At 45.1% G+C, this 9,435-nt stretch overlaps 1 long non-coding RNA gene across 1 annotated transcript in view; it reads right to left on the bottom strand.

Annotated features, from left to right (window-relative positions):
• Positions 1 to 4,638: 4,638 nt before the first annotated feature.
• The window catches only part of LOC125963368 (uncharacterized), a 441,676-nt gene continuing 436,879 nt past the window's right edge, over positions 4,639 to 9,435 (bottom strand). The window contains exon 3 of the long non-coding RNA XR_007475243.1: positions 4,639 to 4,741. This is a non-coding gene — a long non-coding RNA (uncharacterized LOC125963368). The remainder of the gene's footprint in view (positions 4,742 to 9,435) is intronic.

Here is a 9,435-nt window from a genome sequence, read left to right as displayed (position 1 = left end):
TGAAAACTATGTCACCAGGCCCGTACCAGCATAATGAGTGGATTGAGGCACGGTGATTCTAAGTGAAAAAAGTCACACAGAAAGTGGAACATCATAAGGTATCACTAATACATGGAATGTGAACTTGGTTACACATGAACTGAATTACAAAACAGAACAGGGTCTCATGTTTAGAAAACCAACTTATGCTTGCTTAAGGGGGAAGGTGAGTTGTGGTGCTGCATAAAAGCAGAGTTTGAAATTAGCACAGATACCGTTCCATAAGCTAAATATGTAATAGACAAGACCTACCCCTTGCTCAACAAAATGGACTCAACAATGAGGTATCACCTCACACCTGGTAGAATGGGCATCATCAGAAAATCTACAAACAAAAAATGCTGGAAATGTGTGGATAAAAGGAACCCTCTTCCACTATTGTTGGGAATATAAATTGATACAGTCACTATGGAGAACAATATGGAGTTTCTTAAGAAACTAACAGTAGAATTACCATATGATACAGCAATCCCAGTTCTGGACATATACCCAGACAAAACCATAAATCAAAAAGAGACATTCACCGCAATGTTCATTGTATCACTCTTTACAATATCGAGGTAATGGAAGCAACCTAAATGCCCACAGACAGACGAATGCATAAAGCTGTGGTACATATATAAAATGGAATATTACTAAGCCATGAAAAGGAATGAAATTAGGTCATTTGTAGAGACGTCGATGGATCTAGAGAGTGTCATACAGAGTGAAGTAAGTCAGAAAGAGAAAAACAAATCTTGTATATTCATGCATATATGTGGAACCTAGAAAAACTGTACAGATTAACCACTTTGCAAGGCATAAATAGAGCAACAGATGTAGACAACAAACGTATGGACAACAAGGGGGGAAAGCTGTTGGGGGGGTTGGTGGTGGGAGGAGTTGAGAGACTGGGATTGGCATGTATACATTTATATGTATAAAATAGATAACCAATAAGAACCTGCTGTATAAAAATATAAAATAAAATTCAAAATTAAAAAGAAATAAAATTTAAAAAATAAAACAGAAAAAACAATTATTCCCTTCACATACATGTATTTATATGAATAAATTATTTCCATGCTTATATCTGTAAATACAAAAAAGAGGAATAAAATCTACCTTGAACCAAAAACGAAAAAGAGAAAAAAAACACAGAACCCACCAGTTCCACAGAGGAAAACCGTATCAGGGCACTTGCTCCAGTTGTAAACAATTCTGAAGTTGGTCAGTGGTGGGGAATCGTCTCCCATTCAGCCAGCAGCCCCCACGTAACAAGCGTCCTCATTGCAAAGCTGGGGCACCGTGCCGAGGCATCTGTGAGTAAACGTGAGCTGAGCCCCAGGCCAGTTGCTGCTGAACTATTCCCACCCGTCCCAGGTAAAACACCTGAATATATACAAGGACTTGAAAGCCTAGAGGAAGGGCCATAGAGCCACACGAGTGACAGCATATCAGCCGACTTGGTGCCTGCAGGCCAGCCAGGATGGTCCTGGCCCTGGGTGCTCTTCTGGAAGATTTCCATTTCCCTGCCTGAGATACCCGTCCTGTCCCTGCCCCCACTGCTTTTTTCCTTCCTCACCTCTGCCCAGGGAGAAATTCCAGCAGCAGGTATGGGTGACACATCCTCTTCTTTAGCAGGTGGCAGCCTGGCAACTGCTGCAGAAAGTCCAGCAGAGCCCCACTCACACTGGGCCACCCACAAAGCCGTGGCCTCTCACTCCCTCCCACCAGCCCAGCCCCGAGACTGCTGACAGGGCAGAGAAAATGGCATCAGGCACGGCTGCAGGGCCTCTTGCTGCCTGGAGTGGTATTTATATTGATCTCAACCCAGGCACACCTGGGGAGGGCTGGCCGGCACGGTAAGGCTGCCCAGGTCAGCCAATCATCACCCCTCAGGGGCTCACAGTTGCAGAAAATGGAACTTGCTGAACCGGCCAGGTCCAAGGAACAGGTGTGGGCTCCTGAGAGTCAGGATAGACAAGGGGCTGCAGCTTTGGCTTGTTTTCTAATCATTTTATCTGGCCCATGAGTGGGAGACAACTTCAAGAAAACCCTCTCCTAATGAGAGGAACCCAGGAGTCAGGGAGTGGAGGGGTGGGTGGTGGTTGGAGACAGAGGCCTGGTGCCCCGGGTGCAGTGGAAGTCTCTGGAAGACCAGGTGGAGGGAGGCCGCACAGAGTGATGCCCAGGGTCACAGACCTGTCGCAGCTGCTGTTTGTTAGTTCAAGTCCTGCTCTGAGGTGCTCTGTGTCAGCTCTGAGCGACAGGTGAGCTGGGGGTGCTCTGCAATGAGGGCTATGTGCACGGTTCCTGTGTGCCCAGCCCTGCCACGGTACCTGCAAGGGTAGCTCTGTATCCTGGGAGGGGCCTGACCACGAGAGCCCCGTGGGCTGGGGTGGGGGTGGGGTACCTGCCCAGGTGAGCTCCATATTCTGGGATTGGTCTGACCACGAGAGCCCCATGGGCTGCTGGGCACCTGGTAAAGGATGTCAGGACAGTCAGTGAAGCCACCGAGGATATACCTCCAGCTGCTCCTAATTCCTACACCCTGCTGGTCATTCTACCAACCACCAGGACATGGTATTCTGTATTAGTCTTCAATGATGCCTTCTTTTGTATTCCATTAGTCCCAGAGTCACAAGAAATTTTGGCTTGTGAGTGGCAGGACTCAACATACAACTAAAACAATACTTCCGGGCCGTCTTGCCCCAAGGGTGCAAAAATTCCCACACCATCTTTGGGGAAAGCTTAGCTAAAGACCTAAAAGTTCTACCTCTGGAAAAGGAAACCCTCCTTCAGTACGCAGACGACATTCTGATCGCCAGCCCTACTAAGGAGGCCTCTGAACTACCAAGCCAATAAAGGATAGAAGTTGTCCAAGAAAAAGCTCAAATATCACAGACTGCGGTGACCTGCCTGGGCTTCGTTCTCACAGAAGGTCGGAGAAGCCCATCCCAGGAAAGGGAAGAAACCATTTTCAGCCTTACCCCTTTCTAAAACTAGAAGACAGCTTAGGGGTTCCTGGGGAGGCCAGGGTTTGCTGCTTCTGAATCCCTAACTACAGTCTACTAGCTGGGCCTCTATATGAAACACTGAAAGGAAAAGATGATGATCCTTTTGAATAGAATCCAGAAGTGGCCTTTCAAGAATGGAAAGAGCAGTCAATTCAGACCCTTGCCCTGGAACTCCCTAATTTAGCTAAACCCTTTGACCTTTACATTCCCGGTGAAAGGTGAATCGCCATCGGAGAATTAGTGCAAAAACTGGGACCACTTGAAATGGAACAATGCAAGAATGCCATCCAGGTAGGATAAACTACGGGCACCAAGGGGCTTGGCCCACTGCCACATCTGGCCAAGATACTGGCGGTATCTAAAAACCTGGAAATCAGCAGCCCAAAAGGCCACCTCCCTCCTAAGGGAAAAGGACCCCACGTGGTGATCCTAACCACCAACCATGCCCTGAAGTTGCAGGGTTCGCTCCGTGGGCACACCAACCTCGAGTGAGGAGGCCCTCCAACTCCAACATCCAGAGAGATAACCGGGGGCAACAGGGCACCATGACGACTCGTGTGAACATCACTTGACCTGGAGTTTCTCTCATAAAACAACAAGAGTGTGTCCCAAAAGAGTAGACTACTGCTTGCAGGACTTACTGCACCCAGAGGGGAGCTAATAGTCTTGGCGGGGGAACCATATATCACACTGTCACCATAGAAAAGCCTACAGACACCGTGATGATGGTGGCCAATAAGACCAGCTGGACTCCTGTTTACTTCTAAAGGCTGTTGACTCAGTGGCCATCATGGTCCTTGATCACCACTGACCCTGGACTGTCTGGGAGTTGAGCAGGCAGGGCTCTGACACCTGGTGCTGTTTGTACGTTAATTCAGGGGCCTAATTGAAGAAAGCGCAGACTACTGGTCAGAGCATCTAGGCTGGCAGAAACGGTCAGCCTAAGGTGGCCGAACAAATGTGGGGCGGGGTGAAACCGGCCCCCACAGCGTCTCTGCACATCTCTTTCCTGGACCCTTAAAGGTCATTAGAATCTATAACACTTCCAATGCTGGTGCTCAGGTGGACGAGCAGGGAGGCAGGGGGCCTGGGGACAATCAACGTCACCTGGAGGCTGCTGGGGAGAAGCTCTGACCCTCGCCTCCGGGTATGAGGGCTCCCAACTCAGCACTCAGCAGTTACAGAAGAAGGGTCTGCACCCTCAGCACTCCAAGAATGAGGAACGGGACAAAAGGCAGAGGAGGGGTTTGTCCCCAGCAAAGCCCATTAAAAATCCCTGGGAGATAAAAATAGAATCTGGGCAATAAAGTCAAGTCTCACCTTTTTTATCCTTTGTGCTTTGTCTAATTTCATGTGCTCCTAGGGTCCCGCATGCAGAGGTTCCACACCCGGCACTTCAGACCAGATTTCCTAGTGCAGAATGGCTGGGACGACACCTCAGCTCCTGGGGCCCAGTGCAGACTCCGCGATATAGAGCCTGAGCTGCAGCCAACCCGGCCCTCGAGAGCTCCGCCCCCTCCCTCCCACTGACTCTGACAGGATCTCTACACAACAGCCCAGCCCACAGCCCACAGGGTAGTGCATGCTCTCACCTCTCCATTCTCTGATCAAAATATAAAGTTTCCTTTGCTTGTGAACCAAACTCAGTCTCGATCTGTTGGCCCCAATGACACTGGGCAGGGGGACACTTGTTGGGGTCCACTCTGGAGGATCAGTAACAGAAATTGAGACTATTGTAACCTCAATGAACAGACGTGTGAGCCAAACTGTAGTTAACATAGAACAGTGTATAAGGCTCGGGTAAAATAAGATGTTTCTAACACTTCCATTTGATATTTCCATCACTTTATTATAAGCAAGTTCAGTGAAAAGGTTTGTCTTATTTGTCAGGTCAATATTAGAGAAACGAAGTGATTTCTTTCCAAGGATGTACATCTAATAATCTTGGTTAAAGCTTCAATCTTGTTTTAAATGCTTTTCCATTGAAGATGATACCTCTCTTTCAGCTCCCCCATTTCTGAGAAGTATAAAATCTTATAATTTATTATTACCAAAGGGGAAAGGTGGGAGGAGGGATAAATTAACAGTTTGGGATTAACACATACACACTGCTATGTATAAAATAGATCATCAACAAGGAACTACTGTATAGCACAGGGAACTACACTCAACATTTTGCAATAACCTATAAGGGGAAATAATCTGGAAAAGAATAGATATTTTTATTGTCATTGTCATCTATCAATGACAGTTAAAGTGTAACCTAAGGGAAGCTGGTGGTGAGTTCTTCTGACCCTGAAGACTTCAATCATCTAAAGTTTGGACTCTGCCTACTTCCCAAGGCCCTTAATGAACATATGTGTAGCCGTAGCTTAAAAAATTCCCCAGTTTGGGTTTCGGGGAGACACTGATTTTGAAAAAGCCCTGGTGTTCTCCTTACATGAATGGGACTCTTCCTACTGCTAAAACATGTCTGTCACACCCAGAGGATGGTATACCGTCTGATCGGGAAGAGTTTGGAAAAGGCATCTCATCTCCTCATCTCCTGGTGCTCGGGTTCACCCCTCCAGCGTCTTTACTAACAGTCTCCCCACTTGGAGATGTCAGCACTGTCAACATCCTGTTGCGTACAGTTTGGAATTTGTCCAGAGGATGAAGCGGAAGGATGAGGAACAATGAGAGACAAGTCCTAGGTGTTCAGACAGGCACATGTCACTCTAATTTCCAATCAGGAAGACGAATTGACCAAAGGCTAGGGTTGCCCATGGAAACAGTATAGGGCTTGAGGAAATCCCGCTGCTTTGTGGCCAGTTCCCATAAACGCAAGTTGAACAATGGAACTCAGGGGCAGTAAAATTCACGAAACTGCAGAGTTGAAAATATCCATCACTGAAAAATGTCTTGAGGAAAGTCAGAGAAAAGGACTTGTAAGCAAGGGAGAATGGCAGGAAAGGGATCTGAGGAGGTAGAAAGGACTCGCCATTAAGCACGAGAAAAGGAGCTGAACATTGCCAACATTGCAGTTGGCCAAAAAGGGTGTATGCGTTTTTTTCTGTATATATTCAAGAAAAGGGCATACACTTTTTTAGCCAAGCAAACAGGTGGGCACTGGAAGTCAATACTACAAAAGATATCACTTCGCATCAGTCAGAAGAGCCATCCTCATAAAGCGTAAACAACAGAAATGCAGGACAGGGCAAGGAGAAGAGGGAGCCCTGTGAGACTTATAGTGGAAATATATATTGCCAACGGCCATTCTGGAGAAGTGTATTGTGTTTACTAAAGCATCTAAAAAATGAGCTACAGAACATAGGGCACTTGCACTCATGGGCGTATATCTTGGGAAAAACAAAAATCGAGAGGACACAGGCACCCCAATGTTTACCCCCTCTCTGTTTAAAAGATCCTCGACTAGGATATAACTTAAATGTCTCTGGAGAGAAAAAATGGATAGAGATGTGGTACTTAGGTAGAGTGGAATATTATTCAGCCTGGAAATCAATGAAATATGGCCAGTTGTAACAACTCCAGAGGAGTTACGTATGATCATTCTAAGTGACATAATTCAAAAAGAAAAAGACACATATCATAAGATATCACTTAAAGGTGGAATCCAAAATGGCTACACATGAAATAAATTACAAAACAAAAACATAGTCAAATATGTAGGAAACACGCATAAGGCTGCTAAACGGGAAAGGTGGGGAGGGGTGAGGCATCATCCAGGAGGTTGAAATTAGCAAAGATACCATTCCAAATACCAAACTGATAATCAACAAGGCCTACACGGTAGCTAAAAGAACTGCACTCAGCACACTCAAGTCACCGGAAAAGAATATATACGACTGGTAAGAATCTGAAAACGAATTTACTGATGTCTCTCTGTACGTGAATCAAGTGGATGTACAGCAGCAAGAAACAGAGCTTTGAAAATCAGCTGTAACCAATATAGTAATAAATTGAAAAAAATAAACGACAGAGAGACAGAGAAAACCTCTTACAACTTTTCCTCAGGGACGGTGATGCAACATGGATTGAACATATCTAGACCCACAGCAGGATGAGACATAAGGCTGGAAACTGTTTGCACTAAGAGAAATGTGAGGTTGGGTGAGGAAATGCACACCCTTTAAAGTAATACTACCTGGTACCCATTCAATGGGTCCCAAATCTGCAGGTTCAAGGGATCTTCCTACAGCTAAAACATGCATGGAAAACCCAGAGGACTGTACACCATGTGATCGGGAGATGTGTCTAAAATGCAGCTCATTTATCCTCTCCTGGTGCTCCTGTTCACCATTCCAGCCACGTTACTTAGAATCTCCCCACTTGGAGAATCAGCACATTTCAACTTCTGTTTCACACATTTTGCAAATTGTGAGGAGGATGAACGGGAAGAGGGGGAACCAATGAGAGAATAGTTGTAGGGGTTTGGACGGGCACATATCACTCTAATTTCCCATTAAGAATAAGAATTGAAAAAAGGCTCAGCCCACCTCGCCGGAGCCAAAATAGGGCCTGAAGCAATCCTGCGGGTTTGAGGCCAGCTCACAAAAAAGCAACTTAAAAAATGGAGCTCAGGGTCACTGCAATTCACAAACCTGCAGAGTTATAAATGAAAACTAACATCCAAAACTATGTTGAGGTAAGGCAAAGAAGAGGATCTGAATGCAAGACAGAATTGCAAGAAACAGATTTCAAGAGATAGATTGGACTCGTCTTTAAAGCACATGAAAAGCGGCAGAATTTCGACAATGATGCAGTTGGCCCAAAAGGGCATATGCTTTTTTCCTGATTATATCCAGGAAAAAACGCATACGCACTTTATGGGCAACGAAGCAAGCAAGCAATGCAAATGTGCACAACAAAGAAGTCTCATTTCCCACCAGTCAAAAGGGCCATCCTAAAAAATTGTAAAAACCAGAAATGCAGGACAGGCCATGGAGAACAGGGAGCCTTTATACGTTGATGGGCAGTGTGTGAACTGCCGAGAGCCACTCTGGAAAAGTGTATGGTGGTTCCTAAATCATCTAAAAAACAGAGCTACAGAGCATAGGACACTTCCAATCGTGGGAATATATCTAGGGAAGTCTAAAAATCAACAAGACACAAGCACACCACAGTTTAGGGCTACTCTGTTTACAAGAACCTCAACTTCAGTACACCTTAAATATCCCAGGAAAGAGAACAATGGATAAAGAAGATGTGGTACTTATGTACAATGGAATATCTCTTCACCATGAAATCAATGTAATAAGGCTAGTAGAAGGATAAAGAGTGGATTTAGGTCCGATAATACTACTTGAAATAAGTCAAACAGAAAAAGAAACATATCATAAGATATCACTTATAGAGGGAGGGTAAATATGGCTGCACAAGAAATGAATTACAGAACAGAACAGTGTCTCACATTTAGAAAACACACTTATGTCAGCTTAAGGGGAAAGGAGAGGTGGGGTGATGCATAAAACCAGAGTTTGAAATTAGCACAGATACCGTTTAATAAACCATATAGATATTAGACAAGATCTACACCTTGCTCAATGAACTGGCCTCAACACACCTTATAAACTGCAGAGAAATATATCTGAGTAATAAGAATCTTAAAATCCATGTATTGATATATCTCCATAAGGGAATCAAGTGTGTGCAGAGTGGCACAAACACAGCAGTGAAAATGAGCTAAACCCCATTATAGAAATAAATTTTAAAAACAAAATGCAGAAACAATGAAAGAGAGAAAAATTCTTACAAAATTTGCTCAGGGGCTGTGATGCAACCTGGATTGACCACATATAAACCCACAGCTGGATAACACATAAGGCTGGACACTTGGGGCTGAGAGGATTGGTGAGTTTTGGTGAGCAGCTGCCAAAAGTTTAATGCAATACTTCATGCTACTCATTCCAAGGGTCCCAACAATCCAGGTTGAAGGGAATCTTCCTACAGCTAAACCATGCTTGGGAAACTCAGCGACTGGTATACCATATGATCGGGAAAGGTTTCTAAAACGCACCTCAGTTTTCCTCTCCTGGGGCTCCAGATCGACATTCCAGCCACTTTACTAACAACATCCCCCCATGGAGAGTCAATGCCTTTAAGTTCTGGCATCGCACAGTCTGCAGTTAGTGCGGAGGATGAATGGGAATAGGGGGAACCAGTGAGAAACAAGCTGTAGCGGTTTCAATGGGCACATGTCACTCTAATTTCACATCAGTAAGAAGAATAAACCAAAGGCACAGCAAGGTGCCCCAGAAGAAGAATAGGGCCGGAAGGAATCCTGTGGTTATGAGGCAAGATCACAAAAATATGAGCTGAAAAATGGAGCTAAGGGCCACTGCAATTCAAAAACGTGCAGAGTTATAAAGGCCAACTATTTTAAAAAACTATATTGAGG

The sequence above is a fragment of the Orcinus orca genome, unplaced genomic scaffold (assembly GCF_937001465.1).
Source record: "Orcinus orca unplaced genomic scaffold, mOrcOrc1.1 scaffold_61, whole genome shotgun sequence".
Lineage (NCBI taxonomy): Eukaryota > Metazoa > Chordata > Mammalia > Artiodactyla > Delphinidae > Orcinus > Orcinus orca.
Note: the sequence above shows the minus strand (reverse complement) of the source record. Positions and strands in the feature narration are given on the sequence as shown.